This window comes from Calidris pugnax, unplaced genomic scaffold (assembly GCF_001431845.1).
Source record: "Calidris pugnax isolate Ruff unplaced genomic scaffold, ASM143184v1 scaffold24, whole genome shotgun sequence".
Classification (NCBI taxonomy): Eukaryota; Metazoa; Chordata; class Aves; order Charadriiformes; family Scolopacidae; genus Calidris; species Calidris pugnax.
Window position 1 is genome coordinate 34,351,265 of NW_015090922.1, and position 18,935 is coordinate 34,370,199.

An 18,935-nucleotide genomic window follows, 5' to 3' on the forward strand; every position below is an offset into this window, starting at 1 on the left:
TTAAACTTTTTTCCAGTTTTATGATTACAACCTGGCATTCTCAGTTCTGTGCTTTTTTACTGATCTTTGCTGTTTAAAGCTGGAGCATTTGCTGAGATTATGCAGACTTGTTCATTTTTTAAAACATCAAAATTGCTGATGGCCAAGTCAGAATGTATATGTCTTTTAATATTACCAGAGTAACAGTGCAGATGTGTACTGGATAGGCAAAGACTGTCTTAATCAAAATGAGATATTATTATACATCCCTGGAGGTATTTAAAAGACAGGTAGATGTAGTGCTTAGCAACATGGTTTAGTGATGGTTTTTGTCAGTGTTAGGTTGATTATTGGACTTGATGGTCTTGAACCAAGACAATTCTATGATACTATGATTCTATATTCACTGAAATATGATCATTTTATTTCTATCACACATAGTCTATCCACATTTCCATTTTTGTGATAGTTCTTATTATGAGGCTTCTTTGACTTTCACCTTGATTTTTGCGATGTCTTTATGTCTGGTTTTCCGTTTCAATGAATCTTGTTCAAATGATTAGGACTGACATTTTCTGTCTTCTGTTAGATTGAGAATGTCTTTTTTAATCCTTCTATTTACTCTTTGTTTCTTTCTTATCTATTGTTTAAACACCATTCCTTCAAGGCCTTTGACAGTTGCCTCTATACCTACATAGCTTCTGTTGCCTTTTTATTCTGTTGTCATTCCAATCTATCAGATTTCATTTTTGTCTCTTTCTTTTCCTAAAATCTTTGTGTCTGTCATTGTCACGACTGAGATGCTCTCCTTTAGCCCTGTGCTATTATATTGGTCTTTCCCTGACTGTATTGCTCCTTAAAATCCACAATTATCATTTCTAGAAGTCAGATAGTTAATCTGGCCTAAGTAGTCATCTGAAAGCAATCAGTGGCCCTCCTTTCATTGTTTATTCTTACTGCAGTCTTTGATTGCGATCTATTTGGAGCAGAGGCTTTGCCTCTAGGAGTGTGAGTAGATAAGACATAGCACATTTGGAAAACCATCAACATTAAAATGAAACACAGAGTAAGGTGATATTGAAAATGGTATTATATTCTAGATTTGTGCATGTGCTTTTCAACTGCATCCTTCAATATGCATAATTTTAAATAAATAATGGAATGTTTCAGGACTGATATGTTTTAAGCATGTTTTTTCAGTGAAGAGAAGAAACTAACTATAATACAATTAGTCTTGGTGACAGCATCCCATGTCATTTTGTAAATGCCTTGCAGCTTTAGGCTGTGCAGTGCTTTCTTCATGTGGTGTTGTCCCTCTATAGCAGTGTCTATTGTTCACCTGATTTTGGTGCTCCCTCTTGATGCTGGAGACAGACAGAGCCAAAGGAAATCAGTCTCCTATATTAAGCACCAAAACTAGGTACTTTGGTGCTACAAACCTTAGTTTCCTATTAGGCATTTTATTGATCCATGGATGCATGGAACATTTCATCTTGAAATTTTGACTAAAGCCTTTACCAAGCTTTATGCTACTCTATTTAGTTCAATTGTTTGTCTCGGAATCCACCCAACAGTGTTGCTCTGAGCTTTTTTTTTTTTTTTAGAACTTCTTACCTATTAAATGCTAATAATGGAATTTCTTTGAAAATCACAATGTGTTTTTCAGATAGGCTTTCACTTACACTTATGCTGGTAATTGGTATTGAGTCCTTTTTAGGCCTGGGTGGGCTGATCCAATTATAAAACAGACTGGCTATTGGTTTGCATAGTCTGGATTGTGCCCAACAGCTGGTGGAAATAAAAAATATTATAGGGCTTGCACATGTTTTGTGTGTGCTTGCAGAACTAAAAGAAAAGACATTTTCTTTGAATTGTCCTAAATGAGTGATTTTTAAAAATGGCAAATCTAGCAAACTTATTCACAAGTAAGTTACAGCAAAACTGCAGTGCTATGAATTTGGTCATCTATATACAAACAGGAACTGAGGCACACATTAACATTGCTCTGACATGCTGTTTAGTCTTTTTTATTCAAGTACCCAGCTAAGCAAAAAACCAAAAGCCTTTTAAGAACATTCTTTTAATTGAGGGAAGTGGGAGTGAATGTGAAATCAAGATTTTTTGCAATAACGAGCTAAACAAAGCTTTTAATCTACCCACAGGTTTATTATCAGCCGCACTGTATCAACCCCATCCTCTGCTCTGACTCACTGTAAAGAGGAAGTCTTTATAAAGGGACACCTGGCTAAATAGCTCTCTTCCTGCTCTATCCTCAACACTGCTATTGATCAAAGCAGACAGGCACAGCTTAGTTTAACTATATTTGAGGTATCAGAAAGAGAGGTGGGAACTAAATTTGATTTCAGTTTAATTTAGGAATGATACATCTGGAATTCTAGGGGGCTACATTGAGCAAGGACTAGGCCATCAGACACTGGGGACTCTTCTGGGATGGGCTGACTCTTCTCAGGCATGGAGTTATGACCTTATTGGTGCCATATATAAACAAGTGTTCTCAAATTCAGATTGGAGCTCTAACTAGAAGTTCAGTCTCCTTTGCTACTGGAAGTGGGATTCTATTGCATTAAAGAGAAGAAAGGGAATTCCTATTTCTGAATCTGGAGGTAAACTGTGATTAAGACAGGACAGAAGAGGTTGCATTCTTAACTGAGGGAGAATGGCAGATGTTGTGAAATCAATAGTGTCCAAACGCAGTGTAAAACTTTAAAAACTGGCTTATAATCAAAGGGAAAGAGGAAGGCAAAAATTGATCATGACTTTGTATAAAAATGATGATTGGAATAGTATTGGAGTAACGGAAGGCAAAAATTACGCTAAGAAAATAAACTGTATTAAGGGAACTCAGGCGATAGCTCTTTTATCAGAAATTAGTTTTGTTGTGAAGAGACTATGTGGATACTCAACATCATGTGTCTAATCATGTTTATATAGGCCTCTGGGTTTTATATTATTTAATAAGGATCAATTAGGTTTTGAGAGAATCTCGGAAGATAGATGTGTCTCCTGTATATCTCGTGGGATGATGCATCAAGACAAGGCATGTAACTGACTTGCCAGCATCTGTGTGGGTAAGGCAAAGCAAATAAAAGATGTAAACAAAATCCCCCATCTTAGGAGTTACTCTGAGATCATTGGAGAAGAGATGTTAGGTAGATAGTTGGAAATGAAAATGCTCTGTTGCAATTTGATGAGCTCTAAAACTCCTGCATGCAGTGGTTTGTGTAAGCATATGAGGAAGTTTAGGAAGGACAGGATATATTAGTGCACATGCTGTTTTCGATATAACACTTAGTAATGGACTATGTTCTGCTTTACTTCCATAGGCTTTACAATATTTATGGTCTCCATGAATATCACTCTATGAGCTGTTGTAGAACTATGATTTTAAGTGTTGGTAGGGTGACATCTCCTGGAATTTTAGGCATTTGACAGTGAAGATATGGTTGGATTCTCTTCTAAATGGAACCTGATTTCATCCAGGTGTAAGAATAAACAACTTGGTGAGCTGATAGAGAAATGTGCCCTGACATGGTCAATGCCTGAGTGGCAGGGTGCTGGGGAGGATTTGGCAAGTGCCTATGGCAGTTATTGCCTTCCAAAGCCTGGGATTTTATGCCTGAATGGGCATGTAATCCCATTGAATTGGAGCGTCACTTGACGCAAGAGTGCCCTGCCTACCTGAATGACACCTATCAGCTCCTAGCACTGTGACTACTGAGCCTCTGTTAAGCTCTGTCAGACTAGAGGAAGGAGGGCATCTACATCTGAGGACACCACGGTTAAGACAGGGACATAAACCCTACAATAATCACCCCAGTAGTCAAAAAAGAAAAACTGGAAGCAGAAATTGACAGGTCCGTAGCATCAATTAGTAAGGGAAGAGGAAGAGTCTGATCAGGAAGCTGGTTCCTTGGCAAGGAAACAGGAGAAGGTGGTGACAGAAATCACTCTATAGGCAGAAATCACCTGGTCCCTGACTGGACTTTAGATATGTGGAAAGATTGTGTCTGCCTGGTGAATGGATTGCTGCCTGGTTGCTCAGATGCTGGGATACTGAGACTGACAGGAATTGGAAGGTAAGGAAGCCCAGAAGATGGGATACTATGCTAGGGATCAGGGAAAAGACAAAGAAATCAGAAGAGAGGCAACAATCCATAGCCTCTGGTGGCTCCTGTCAAGTATTAAGGCAAGATATCCCCTCAGGGATGATCTTGTAAATTATCAAAGGAAGTGGTCCACTACTGAGGAAGGTGTTTTAATTTGTGTCTTCTCATTATCCAAATATATTTTAATTGGTAATAAATGGAATTACTTGGCTCTATGTTGAGTCTCTTTTCCCTGTGATGGTAACTATTAAACAACCTCCCTGTCTTTATTTTGACCTATGGGATTTTTCATCCTATTTTCTACCCCTGTCCTGTTGGGCAAGGGGAAGTTGGTAAGTGGCTGGGTGGGCGTGTGGATGCTGAGCAAGGATAACCCACCACAGATGACATAGGTTGCACCTCCAACAGCATGATGACAGGCATTTCTCTTTCTCTTTCATTCATTAAGCCTGCCTTTTTCTAGCCTAAATTATCTAGGATAGGTTTGGGCCTTGTAAATCTGGCAAAAATAGTAGATTTCACAGTGTTGCTCATGATAGCGTTTTACACCAGTTTTCTATGAGTGGAAATGTTGCATTAAGAAAGCTGGTAGTAACTCATCTTTGCTGAATGGATATGACAGAACTCAAACTACTAGCATACTATGTGCTGATTTTTTTTGGGAGGGTAGTCTGAGTGAGAAAACTCATAATGGTCCAAAAGCCTAAAGCAAATATAACATAAATGGCATGTTGACAAATAGGAAGATAGTCATTTAAGCAGCAAAAGGTTTACCTTTCATGCAGTTTACAGCAGGCAGAAGAATGTTTTATCTGTCTGGTGCTTCCACAGCCAAAGTTGCTCAGAATGACTGTTACTAATGCGTCTGTTGCTATTGACACTCCAAGTTAGTGGAAGACTCTGTATTTAAATAAATGTTTAGATGTAATCAGAGGTTTAGCTGGGTTTGGATTCAAATTGCTGGATTAAAATACAGGTAGATTCCCTGAAATGCCAAAATCATTCATGATCAACATTCAAATACTTTCAAAGTCTAACTGAAGCTGACAGTTGAGCAAAATACTGTCAATGAAGACAGTCCCACCTGGCAACATCAACCTATACCCTGAACGTTATCAAGGTTGGTAATAGGATCCATTGCTAATTTTAAAGTCTGGAACTTCAGCACGTGTCAGTATCTGCAGATTTGTGTTCCTTGTTCATTCATGATTTGATTTGTAGTTGCAGTCTAACACCTATGATGAGAATTTATAATCAATGTGGATGAAAAAAGCATTACATGATACAAGAAAACTATGAGCAAGCATGTTTTGTTTACCCTCTAACCTCAAATATCATCAATCCATGTTAAAATGGGATGACATGTCAAGTGCCAATTAAATAAGCATATATTACAGTAGAATTGCATTTGATTTGAGTTTCTCTGTGGCTTGCATTTAGAGGTGACCTGCAGCTATTCCATGGCTGTTGGTTGTTGATAGTGATGATGAATTAGATCTGAGATTAAGGTTTACTTAGCTGGAATTTAACAAGAGGGATGATGTTCGCTTATGCAGAGACAGAGATGAGAAGATAAGAGAGATGTACCTATTGGTTTTTTTTCCCAACTTCCTTCTCTCTTTTATGTGATATGAGCTAAACTAGGCTTTGGATATAACCAATCTCTTTCATATAGGCATCCACGATTAGCTTCAAAAGCATGGATTAACCTTGAGACATTTCTGAGGATATACTTAGTATTTTAAGTGAGGATGATATTTTCGAAGCCTTAGGTGAGACACTGGTGTTTTTGCAAGTGTCACTCAATTTTTTAAGAACTTTTTTCTTTTTTTGTATCTCAAAATGAGATAGTTTCTGCTTAGTATAATAAAAATAGTAAATTTCAGCCATGGTCTCTTCATGTTATTGCTAGTTCTTCCCAGAAGACTTCAACATAGGATTTCCAGTATGGTGCTTGGTAACATGAACCCACTGTAGAGGAAACAGGTAGGAGATCATGTTACAGCAGTTCATGTAAATTCCTGCCTCAGAGTGTCCAAGACAGATCCTATACTGACAGAAATGCAACACCAGGTCTCCAGTACCTTGAGGAAGATATGGAAAAAGTCCAAACCCTTCATCACGATCTTCTTTCTGGGTTGACTTTCCCATGCTCTTTAGAATTGTCTGTCCTTAATACTACATGCCTATTTATCCAAAGACTTTCTGAAAGGATTGTAGGGATTTAAATTTGTAGGCCACCCAGATGCGAAATTATATGTTTAAACTGTAATTTAGTGCTTGAAAGCTATCTGTGGTAAGAAATAATTGACAGAAGATTGAATTTAGATAAGATGCTGCTTTGAGTGTCTTTTGTTTTTGGACAATTCTTTGATTTCTGTACAGGAGTTTGGAAGAAAAACAATGTCCAGGCTATTCAGAAGAATAGATGTCTTTGTATGAATTGTTAACATAAACATTACAAAAAATAAACACAAAACTTTAACAGAACCTGAATGCACCTGTAAGACTAAAGTGGAAGCAGTATGGATTACTAAAATACAAATGTATAAATTAAGGTATTTTAAGAAAATAAACACTATCATAGGTTTTTAAAGTGATATGAAAGGTTTCTGATTTAACAAACGGGATATGTGAAAACCTGTTTGAAGGCAATGTACACTTTTTAATGATAGTCATGAATGTACCCTTTTCATAAATGTTGATAGTGTTGAGAGGAGGAAAGGGAATGGGATTTTCCTGTTTCTGAATGTGTCGTACAGTTGATTATCAAGGCAAGGTAATGCTATCTTTCACTTGCTTAAGTTATTGGAATAGGAGAGGAGACAAAAGCATGCATCCAAGTATCCTGAAGTGCAATAAAAAATGGGAAGCCTAAACCTCATGGTGGTAAAACTTGTGGGGACAAAAACCTCTTATCTCTGGTTGTCTGGTAAAAATTTCTGTGATTCTAAGGCAGTTTATGCGTCTTGCTTAGCAAAGGAAAACTAAGATTCCATTTGGTGTTTCCAAATTGTCGTGGCATGGATTCTGTGAGTAGAGTTATCTGAGCTATTAATATTCCACAAAATGCAAATAAGGAATGATCTTGGTGGAAATTATTTACCTGTAAACTTGCTGCAAGGTCTTGCAAAACTGAAAAAAAATGCAACACTTCAATGTCTGTTTGTTGTCTATTAATTTATATGGGAGTTAAAATAATTCAGTTATTACACAGGGCTATGTGTTGTTGATGTGTTATTTATTAGTGTGTATATATTTTAACATGTCTCTATAGAAACCAGTAGCTGGAATATACTGTACTTTTCTGTGAATGAATGGTATTGAATGATGCTACTTTGAGGATCTTTGCATGATTTACTTCAGGCCAGGCATTTTTCAGGCATGTCTGTGTGAGGCTAGAGTTCTTTATAAGTGTTTAGGAGGCTAAGTAGTTTCGTTTCTGCCCACAAGAGTTAAACTAAGAGCCTAATAATGTGAACTTTTGAATTTCTGCAGTTTAATTCTGGTGCTTTTCAGTCCTCAAATAGAAATGTAACTTAATGCAGGTCTAGTAAAATATGAGCAAAGCCTTCCCTCAAAATACAAAGCTTCATCTATTTTTTTTTCAAGGTATAATTTTTTAATTCTGAACAGCAAATTAATCACCTATTGTTTTCAAGAAAAACAGAAATTGAAGATGAACCTTTCCTGGAATACTTCACTCACTTTATTCTTATTTAAGAATAATTATCTTCATGCTTCCTGCCAAGTCTTGGTATAAAAATAGTTTTTCCCGCTCTAGTATAGAAATACATAATATCACTGTTAATAACAGTTCCAGTCCTTGGATCACTATAATGTGTTGCCATTAGAGGTAAGGTATTAGCTGAAGGTGATCAGAACTACCTGAGCTCTGTTCATACACATAGCACGTTTTGACAGGAACAAGCACATCAAGGAAAAAATAATTTGTGTTGCAATTCAAACACCTTTCTACTGAATCATTGGAAAGCAGTGGCTGAAAAGCTTTAGATCTCCTGTGAATAATCAGTTGGCTGCATTTTCATTGCAGCAGTTTACTGCTTGTTAAAGCCTTTGGCTCATTGACCAGAGCAGTTTACAGTGTTGTGGGGAATGATGAAATATTTCCATATACTACCTGATTTTCATTCATTTTTCCCTTTCATAAATGCCCTCAACCTAATGGCCTTGCTGGAGAACCCTTGGTACCTTTCCAAGGCTGGAAAATGCATCCAGCATTTAGCAGTCTGAGGAGTTGAATTTATCTGAGAGGAGACTAGCCCTGAAGCACCAGTGTGAACGTACAGTGTGGAAGTTTTAGGTCATAAAGTTGTTATCTGGCAGCCAAATACATAATATTTCTAAAGTTGAAATTAAACTGTAATCAAGGCAATTGGCCTATGGTGGTACTCTGCTTTTCTGTTGAAATTTTCAGCCAAGACAAATCCTTTCCACTTCTGAGGCTTAGGAGTGCTTTAGGACTTGACATGATGTCAAGAACTCATTTCACAAAGTCAAAGCTGGCTCTTTCATGTTACTATTGTCTCTTCAGCACCACCAGTCTGTTTTGATGAAGTGGTGAAAGACTGCAGAACTGGCCAGCTCTTGCCCACACTTCAAGTTTTTGTATGTCAGAGAGAAAGAATCAAAAAAGAATTTGTTTCAAAGCCTTGCAAATTCACTCCCGTCTGATAAGTGACCTGGCACTTATTTTAACTGACTTTAAACCATATGTATTATTCACTATGAGCTATTTGTGGGTAAGCTTTGGTACCTAAGGCTCATGCAGTTATTTTCCATGCTGGTGATTTGACTGCATTCATTTGTTCTATGGGGAGCAAGTTTAAGTTTTTTCCTCCTGGCCCTCTTTTCCTCAAAGGCTGAGGAGATGCAATACAAGTCAGAGTAAGGAAGAAAAAAAATATACTACTGTTGTTTACTTTAGTAGAAATGGAATATGTTATTTTTTCTGCTTTATAGAATAAACTGAATTCTTTGGTTTCAATCCAAAGAAGGTATTGCTAAGAAGAGGCTGAATATCAGCTCTTGCATGTTAACATGAGGATTAGGAAAGCTGTATAATAGATCAGATTTAAGCACTTCTGTATGCAGAAATGGTAACCTGAATGTGACTCCAGTTATGTTTTCTGCTGATTTCTCACAGCAGGTTGAATCATTATAAATTGCTATTTCTAATGGGAAATCTCTAAATCTTCTCTATTCTTTCTCTAATACATCTCTGAATATACACTTTTATCTGCCTCGTTGCATATTATTTGCATTCTTTAGTTGGTCCTTGCAAGCTGCATCTTGTTCCTTGCATCTTCATCCATCTTTTCTTGGTCTACCTATCCCATTTACCTGAGTCTCAAGACTTTCCTGCCAATAACATACTGACCTTTTCAGCACCTGCCATCACTATCAGGCTTTTATTTTTTGCAGTAAAAAGACTGCACTGTTGGCATATTTTCCTTTCTGTGAAGTCAAGTGGAGTTTTAGCATTTTCTTAATCAGAAATGGAGTCAAGCAAAACACCCTCTTGAAAATTTTACTCATGTTACAGAGATACTTGAGGAACAGGTTAATTTCACAACTCTACTGCCTTATCTGTTTGCTCCTATTGTGTTAGGCAGAGTGGGTGAGACTTCCAAAAAAAAGGATATAGAGAGCCAAAGCCAAAATTAAATAAACCTAACAATTTAGGAGTGATGTATCGTCTTTTTGTTTCTGGGTGTGCGTTTCTGGGTTCTTTTTAAAGAATGATGACTGACCTCAAAAGTAGCTATGCAGTTATTTAAGACTGGCCCTTTTATTGTTTTCAACTGTTCTTGATTGGACTTTGCATCGCTATTGCCATTAAAAAAATACAGTATGAAGATTTGTTATTATATTAATGTCTACTACCCTTAAAGACCTGAAATATTGTAGAGGTAATTTACTTGAATCTGCTCTCACGTGTTATAAACAAAATGTTAAAACTAAATTCTCAGGATAGTTAATGGTATAAACAGACAAAGTAGGCAGGTTTTCTGACTTTGAAGGCTGGCAGTTGATCGTTTTCAGCGTTGCACTGAGTCAATGCGATGACTCACTAAGAGGTAACATCATGTCAGCAAATGAAGTAGACTCTGAAGTCTCATGAAAGTACCACTGGCTAAGGCCAGTGTCTAGGTGGTATAATAGAATAACTAGAGTACAAAATTAGAGGCGTTAATCTGCATGCATTTCAAATTAATTTGTCTCAGCAGTGCGATTACAATGTATGTTAAATGAACCTGGAATGGGAACAGAGACTTTAAAGTCTTCACAAGAAACTTGCCACTATCTCTCTGGTAAGCACGAGAATAGAAATAGAGGATGACAGAGCACAATAATGTCTCTTAAGAGCTCTGTTGTCCAAGTATGACTGATTTCTTTTTTTCTATTTGCCATTATGTTTATGGGAAATCTTCTTAGATGGGAAAACTTACCTCAGGTGACTGCACAACCTGTTTCTTCAGGAGCATAAGAGTTGCAGTTATAGAGAGACGGAGGCAGAATTAAACAGGAGGAAATGTAAGAGGATAAGAAAGGAAAAGAGGTGGTGCAAACATGGAAGAAAGCAAATGTACATTTTGGGAAGAGGGCAAATAGAATGAGGAAGCGGGAGAGGATGAGTTATAAGAGTCTGTAGGTGAGAAAGAGATGGTGAGTGATAGTTTTAGTTTCAGGCAATGTTTATTTATTCGAGTGAGATTGAGATGTGGTAAGATACATGAAACAAGCTGAGTCTCTCTAAATTGCATAAATGGAATAGAAGCAGAATCTTGACTCCAGACTGGAGACAGTGGTGGACTAACAGCTCACCAGGATTCAACACAAGAACGTTTCTGTTGATACTGAATCTCTTCAGTAAAATGCCAAGGGCTGAATTCTGTTTTCATGGTGCTGTGAATCATGAATAACCTTCTGGACAACACTGCTGTTAAACTGAGTGTGAAATGAGAATAACTTTCTGATACAAAGTGCTTACCTGTTAAAACAGAAAAATGTCCATGCATTCTAGGATTGTGTTTCTGTCAGTGGTGAACATCCAGTGTTTGCAGTTGAAATTTTTTTTATCTTCCATTTTCTTCTCCTCTGCGAAGACACATGTCTCCTGGGAGTGTCTGCTGACTGGGTAATTTGTTTCAAGCCAAATGATTGACATCCCTTGTAATTTCCATCCTTGGTATGGAAATTACAGATGTTGTCTTTGTTTATTAATGTCTGATTCTTGTTTAAAGGTTGCCAAGTTATTTACTTCCACAAAACCTCAGCAGTGTCTTTGAGTTCCACACATTAGTCTAAATATAAGAGGATGTCTTTTGTATACTTTACATTTGCTGGCTTTTAATTGAATCAAGTTTTCCTTATGCAAAAGGGAACAGGAGTCTATGTGGATTCACTTCCATCATTTATGTTAGACATAACATCATGTTTGTCCTCATGTTTCTTTCTAACTAAATGCACTGTTTTTAAGGTTCTGCAGACTACAGGTGCTTTGGGGAAGGGACAATCTTTTAGGTCTGTGCAGTGCCATACGCATCAGGGGGACCTTGGCACGTGGTTTGCTGGTCTCTACTGCAACTTGTGCAAATAGTGATAATATTTTAAAAGTGAACAAAAATGACTTAGCAAAGAATTTACAGAGAAGGCCAACCAGAAGAGGAGGATTTTTTTTCCCTGTTTAAAAAGCCCACTTGTTGCAGTGTAGGATAAATTATTTGTACTTACTAAAGCCACATTTTGACGTTGCATGGAGGCCATGGCCTCGCTGCTTATGTGGAGGTGTCCAGGATCAGCATGAGCAGCTGTACCACTTGTTCTGACGACTGGGAAGAGGTTGGCTAGGAGTCTGGAGAGGAAAAACTGTCTGTATCAAAGTGCTGTGGTTCTTTCACACTATGGGCACACTGAGTAAAGCTTCAGTTTTTCTGACAGAGCTCCAAAACCAGATACTGCACAGTGCTGGAAACCTACCTCAAATTGTGCTCCTTCTTTTCCTGGCTTAAGCCAATAAAAGTTCTAGTACAGAATCTAGCCCTTCATTTTTTAAAAACTTTAGTTTTCCTTGAGCCAGAGCCATTGGATTAGAAGACTGTTTTTGTGGGCCACTTGTAATATTCAGGGCTTTATGTAATCTGTGACTTTGAGATGGCAGCTCCCACTGCAGAACTGGGCTTTACAGTCTAAGAGTTGCTGTTTCACAGTGAAAGCTGAAATAGTGGAGGCATTGTAAGAATAAATTGAATTTAACATAAAAATAAGGCCTCAACCGTTGTATTAACTGCATTATTCCATGTTGTATGTAACTTATTATAAAGCTCCGTGATTCATTTAAATGAAACTGCCACAAATTTTCAGACTGAGAAGCAGAAGGAGCCTTGCCATGTAACTGAAATCCCCCCATGAGACAGGCAGTGATTTATATCCCTCTCGAAGGAGCCAGGGTCTGTTGACCACTATGGAGTATGAGGGGAGCTAAATGATAGGGGGCAGATGTACAGAGGGAAAAATTGCTGTACAGTGCTCTAAATGATAAGTATGTTCTTGGGCTCACAATAGAGGAACTAAATTTATGCTGCAGTGGGATAGTAGTTAAGGAAAACAAACCTCAGAAACAGAGTTTTTGAAAGGTGTGCATCTCCAGCTGCTTCCCCCCCTTTCTTTTCAAAGAACTGTAGGAATGATACATTTTGTCACCTTTTTGAAAGTTTAGTGGCTGAACTAAACATTCTGGAGACAATGCTTATAACAAGCTGAAACAACTTTTAATGAGTTTAATAGTTTGTTTTCTGTTTTCAAAGGAAGAAAAAATTTATTCTTTGCCAACTTGAAACATTTTTGTTAAATCTAGAACAATGCTGTGTCAATTTCAAAACAAATATGCTATTTCAAAATAGAAAATCAGATTGTTCCTATTTTGAAAATATTGAAACTATTTCTTTTACAGAATGTCAAAATAAATTGTCATAATATTTAACCCTCCTTGCTTTCCAAATTGGTGAATAATTTTGATGTCCCCACAAGTGTAATATCCAGCAGATGTATTATTCATCCATTTCTTTGTAGTTTTAGTAATGCTTTTGAAATCCCTGCTGAAAGTGACTCCACAGTTCAAAATCTCCCACCGTTTTCCATAGTCTATGAGACTTCATCCTGTTCTCATGGATAATGACAGTAATACAGCCCCCCCCCCCCTTTTTTTTTCTCTTTGTGAACTACATCAACACAGTACAGTAGTTACATAGACTCAAGTCCTTGGGAGCATGAAACACTGTAACATGCTTTCTCAGCAGCATGGGATACCCTGAGCACATCAAATTAGTCATCTGTTTGCATTGGCTCCCCATTTTCATGCCCCTTCACAAAATGAGTTTAATGTTGGAAAAAGTGCACGTCTATAACTTACCTACCTTCTTTGTTAAAAGCAGCACAGAAGCTCTTCACTGATACATAAACAAAAGGTAGATTTGTGATGTTGAGACATTTTTGTTCTGCATAACTGTAATTTTATCTGTGAGATGGGAATATTATGTTTCCAAAGACACAAGACTCTCTAGCAGATGAAGTTGTACTTGACAATCCCTGAAAAAGTTGAAGATGGGACTCATAAGGAAAGCAAGGCCTGAAGTTGTCTCTAGTGGGTTTCTTTCTTGGCACTGTTGAGGTGGGGACCACTGGCCCAAGGACAGTCGTTCAGAAAGCTGTGGTTCATAGCTAGGGCCAACATCACTGAAAACTTTTCTGTCCTCACAGAAGCTCAAGAGGAGCATCTCTTGAAAGCTTGGTGTGTCTCCAGGGCTGTGGGCAGCTGCTTTGATATGTCCGGACTCATTTTTGGTTTGTGGCTTCTGTTGAGTGACACAGAACAACTGACTTATCTTATATTAAAAGCGAGAGTGCTCCTGAAGCTTGCAAGCCTGCAAAGATAGAATCTGTCACTGATGTGGTGTATTAAGCTTTCTTCCAATTCAGTCTTTTTACTTGAAAAGTGTTAGGCATATACTGGCTTCTAAAATTTAGTATTTGAAGTTTCGTCAAAGGGAATAAATGTCAGAAGTAACCTTGGGGTTACTTTAGAGAGACACCAGGACCTAGATCTATGATTAGGTTTTTATATATATGAGAGTTAAGGACTGGTTTTATATTTGTGGTAAAAGAAATTTGGTTTCATGTTGACAATCAGCTGTGGTATGAATACACACTGCAAATTATTAAGCAGAACAGTGTCCTAACTTTTCAATTTAAAATATGACTAATTTCCTGAATCTATTGTTTGTAGTAGAAAATTAGATGATGTACTTTTCATTTACACTGACATGCAGACTATGCATACTTGATGCAATTAATATAGCTAGATGAAAGGCGGATATATTTTGATACAAAGGCAGATGTGAATCAGTGATTTTCGGCCATAAAAGTATGTAATTAAGTAATCTTCTGCTCTGACCTACAGGAGAAACTGAACCTTGGCTGCAACAAACATGTAAATAGCAGCTCTGTATTTTGAGGAACAAAGGGTGATATTTACGGCAAAGACAGCATATTATCAGTGTCATCATCTGTCTGTAGTTAACAGCAACTCTTTCCGAAGGGTCCCCCAATGTTAGAATTTCACCAATGAAAAAACTAGAAAACACTGAACATTTGCTTTGTTCTCTTCGGAGTTTTTTTGGTGCGACGTTTTTTGTTTTCTTTTTTTTTTCACTGAGAGATTTTTTCTATACTAATCATATATTTCAGGCTTCCATTTGCGTAAGATCTGCTGATGTAATTTTAAATATAAGTGGCTCAGGTCCAGAGCCTGTCCAAGTTCCACATCCCTCAGGCAAGGTCCCCTTGCCCCCAGGTTGGGATTCTCTGCAGGACACAATGCCCTCTGGTGCACTACTAGAGCCAAAAGACACATTTGGTATGCACATATGGTTGGCTCACAAATACTTCTGAATAATTATCTTCTCCTTTGGGGAGGAAAGCCATCACTTCTCCTACCTTCTCTTTCCATTTAACCAGTGTCACACGGGTCAGGATTTTAGCTGTGCAGGAGAGATATCAGAACTGCTTGGCAACCCTAGGGCTAGACTTTTCTCTGCGTGCTTAGCTGTTTTGAGAGTCTCCTGCAACTGTTGTGCTGGGAGCTGATGTGCTCTAAGCAAGAAGCTTCTTATTTATCTGAAAGACCCAGAAGTAATTTCGAAGCCTGACAACAGAGCAGCAGGGACACTGTCCTGAAAGAAGTTGCAAACCATAGCAGCTACTATCATTGCATCTTTCAGGGCTTCTGATTTACTGATCAGCAAGAATTTCCTTTCTCTCATTGTCTTCCTTCTTGGTTTGTCTCTTGTCAGACACCTCCCATCTTTGTTGGAATTCAGTGAAAGTAAGAAAATCTTGCTAAGCACTTGCTGACACTCTCAAAAGTTGCAGCAAAATGAACCCCCCTATCCATTGACACATTATGACAGAGATATTTGATACAAGATTCATATTGGCTGATAATTTCACGTAGCTATGAGACTAGGGTTTGTTTTTTCAAGTGCTATGAAGTTAGTCAAACTGAAAATAGACAAACAACGCTTCTCCATTGTGTACGTGTTAATTTATAAGGTGAATTAACACTTATTTTCAACTTTTTTTTTCCTACTTGCCAAGAAGAGAGTACCAGAGAGGAAACCAGAGAGCATATACTAATTAACATGTTCTAATAATGGAATGAGCCTGTCAGAGTGTCAAGCACAGAGAGTTAGATAACTATCAGTTTCTTCTGTAGTGATTATTCCACATAGGTTGTTCTCTAACTTTTCCTTTTCACCAGACCATCATGCAGAAGCAGGACCTGGTGCAAAGCTTGCTGAGCCCAGAGGATGTATTTGGAGTGCCAGGGTATGTGGTGAGGGAGGGACTGCAGCGCTGTGCTGGGGGTACAGCCATGGAGTTTTTATCCTGATGGGTTATAGCAAGGAGTACTTACCGTGCTTTGCTGACCACAATTCAGAAAAAAACCTGCTAGCAATGATCAGGCCTGGCTAAATGCATGTTTGCTTCATAAAGAAGAATCTTTAAGCCTTGAAGCCTGGCAAATGTTTCATTTATGGCAGCGTAGACTGCTTACGTCTGTAAGACAGAACACATGCAATCAAACAACCAAATAACTTTTTTTAAAACCTTTTCATACATCACTATATATATCCTAGAGACTGTTTTTTGAAGTATGTTCACGCTCTGTGGCTTCATGGCAAACACAGTTTCTATTATTTCAGATAAGACCAAGTCCTGAGACAAACTGTCCGAATCCTGAATTTTCTGTTTGTGGTCAGCTGCTGCTGCATAAATAGTGAATGCTTTTTGAATCACTGCTTGACGTTTCTAGTAAAGCTGACTTTCAGAAGATTAAGGGTCATTAAGATTGGACATCAAAAATCATGGAGTAAGGGTTGCTACTCCAAAAATAGGTGTTGGATTTTGTCCTTATTCCCATCAGCACAAACACCTGTTCTTTGTTTTTTTCCAGCACCTTTTAAAGCAATAACCTTCAATGACTCTAGCTGTATCAGGCTATGGGCTACATTATTGGCCTATTTTTCCTCAGAGGTTTTAGGATTGTATTGGTGCTTCTCTTCTGAGAGCAGGCTGGGGACTGTATGTTGCTTTCAGCTTAGAGAAGGGAGATGGTCATATTTAGCTTAAGCTCGGTAGGAAGGAAGTGCTGATTTATCATTATTATTTCTGCTTTGTGTCCTTGAGCAAACTACTCCTGCAAATGCCTGGTCTTATTGCGGTCTGTGAAATGGGTATAGTAATGTTTTCTTGTCTCTGTTTTTCTGCAGGAGTGTTATGAGAATTAATGCGTTAATGCTTTGCTGTTGTTTTGTAGATTAGATGGTCTCTGTTTATTCAGGTGTTACCTAGGAATACTAATTGCATATGTATATTTCCCTCAGTTGTCCTGAAGTAAAAACATGCTGAAAGTCAAATGATACTTTGGTTATATAAGGAAGATCACAGGGGATAAATGTGTGCTATCTAGTTGACATATATTAATCGGGTTTTAAATTATTTTTGGAAAAAAAGTGAAGTCAGTTTTCACATAGCATACTAGAGGGAGAACAGCAGAAATCTATGTCCTTTGCAGACTGAACAGATGCACCCAGTAAAAGAGGGCAACTGTCTTTGGCTTCCTAAACAGTGATATCAAATGATGTGTTGACCACGTTTGTGTTCCAGTGGCACTGCTTTTGTTTCATGGTGAACTGATTCACATTCATAAACATTCAATAACAGCCACCCATTGGTATGGTGATCTACTCAATAAGTTTCTACTTTCAGTAGTAATGTTGGACCTAAATACTGATAGAAGTCTTCACATCCCACTAGCAATTCTACAAACTACCCTGTTCTTATGGACTTTGATTTTTTTCAAAAAGAAATTTAAAACACTAAGATTACTTTGTCTCTCACATTGAGGTTTAAGGGTTTGCTAGTCGTATGTTTGTTTTTAATTTAAAAATCACTTTGTTATCAAAGGAAAAAATGGGGAGAGAGGAACAAAATATAGATGTACAACTTGGTTCTGAGTTGAAGTATCTAGTATTGGCAAGAAATCAGTCAGGAATAAGAAATACTCTGTAAAATAATTCTGTAAAAGGCTACAACTCTGAATAATGGTGAGAGAGATGCAAACAGGAAAATAGACATCTGGAATCTGTTTGTCCTTAATAATAAACATGAATAATAGTAATAAAAAAAGTTGACTGTGTCCTGGAGAAGCCTAAAGATCTGAGACACTTCATTACCAAGAATGATTGCTTTTATAAGTTTGCTGAAATTCTTATTTCACAGTTTCACTGGAATAACCTTAAACTTAACACACAGTCCCCCCTCACAAAAAAAAAGAAGAAAAAAACCAAAAACTTTTCTGAGTATATTCTTTAATATTGTGGTATAACTTTTGCTTTATGGACAATCACACTTCCTACTGGCAAATCTAGATCTGGAAGAGATGAGCATTGGAATACTTAATTATTAAAATTTTACTACTAAAAATGTGATATGGAATCAATTCATCTCTTCTTCTTACTCTATACTTTATAGGAAAAAAAACCCCTATATGATCAGGCCATCTGCTTGCCTACCAGGCAGCCTAGAATAAATAATTGACCTCCTTGGCCAATTTCAAAGAGATTTGCCAGACAAGAAAAGTTCTTCAGATTTAAAATTCCAGCCAGTCTTACCACAATCAGCATCTGTGCAGAGGGCAAGTCCCAAAGAAGTGTTCTTTAGCTCAGTGAGACCTAAAGTTACCTCTTCTACCTCCTGGCTCACCAAGCAGCACCTCTTCCCTGGCCCCAGCAGTCAGCACGGATGGGGCCAGAGATACATCTATTGAGTCTCAGGTCAAAGAAGAGAAGGAGCTAGCAGACAATCTGCGGTTATCCATTTGGGGGCCTATGTAGGAATGCAGAAACCAAATGCAGGTTGGGTTGCAGGTAGGGAATCAGTGCTTTGTTAGTTCTGGTACTTCTGGAATTAATTTGTTACTGAAACAAATTGTTGTAAATTACTTAGTACTGAATAACCGTTAGGAAAAGAGTTCATTACTGCATGGTCTGAAGATGTAGTGAATTCTGGTGTAATGAGGATATAAGAAAAGATAAGTGATATTTTTCTTTAATGCAACTGAATTAGCATTGCAAATAGTTTGCTATTTCTTCAGCTTTCCAGCATTGTATTTGTACTCAAAAAAGTGGATACTTATCTTGACTGGAAACACAATTAACTCTTAAAAGAAGTTGGGGATTTCTT

At 37.7% G+C, this 18,935-nt stretch overlaps 1 protein-coding gene across 6 annotated transcripts in view; it reads left to right on the forward strand.

Annotated features, from left to right (window-relative positions):
* The window catches only part of GRM1 (glutamate receptor, metabotropic 1), a 188,251-nt gene that overhangs the window by 39,432 nt on the left and 129,884 nt on the right, over positions 1–18,935 (forward strand). The window lies entirely within an intron of this gene.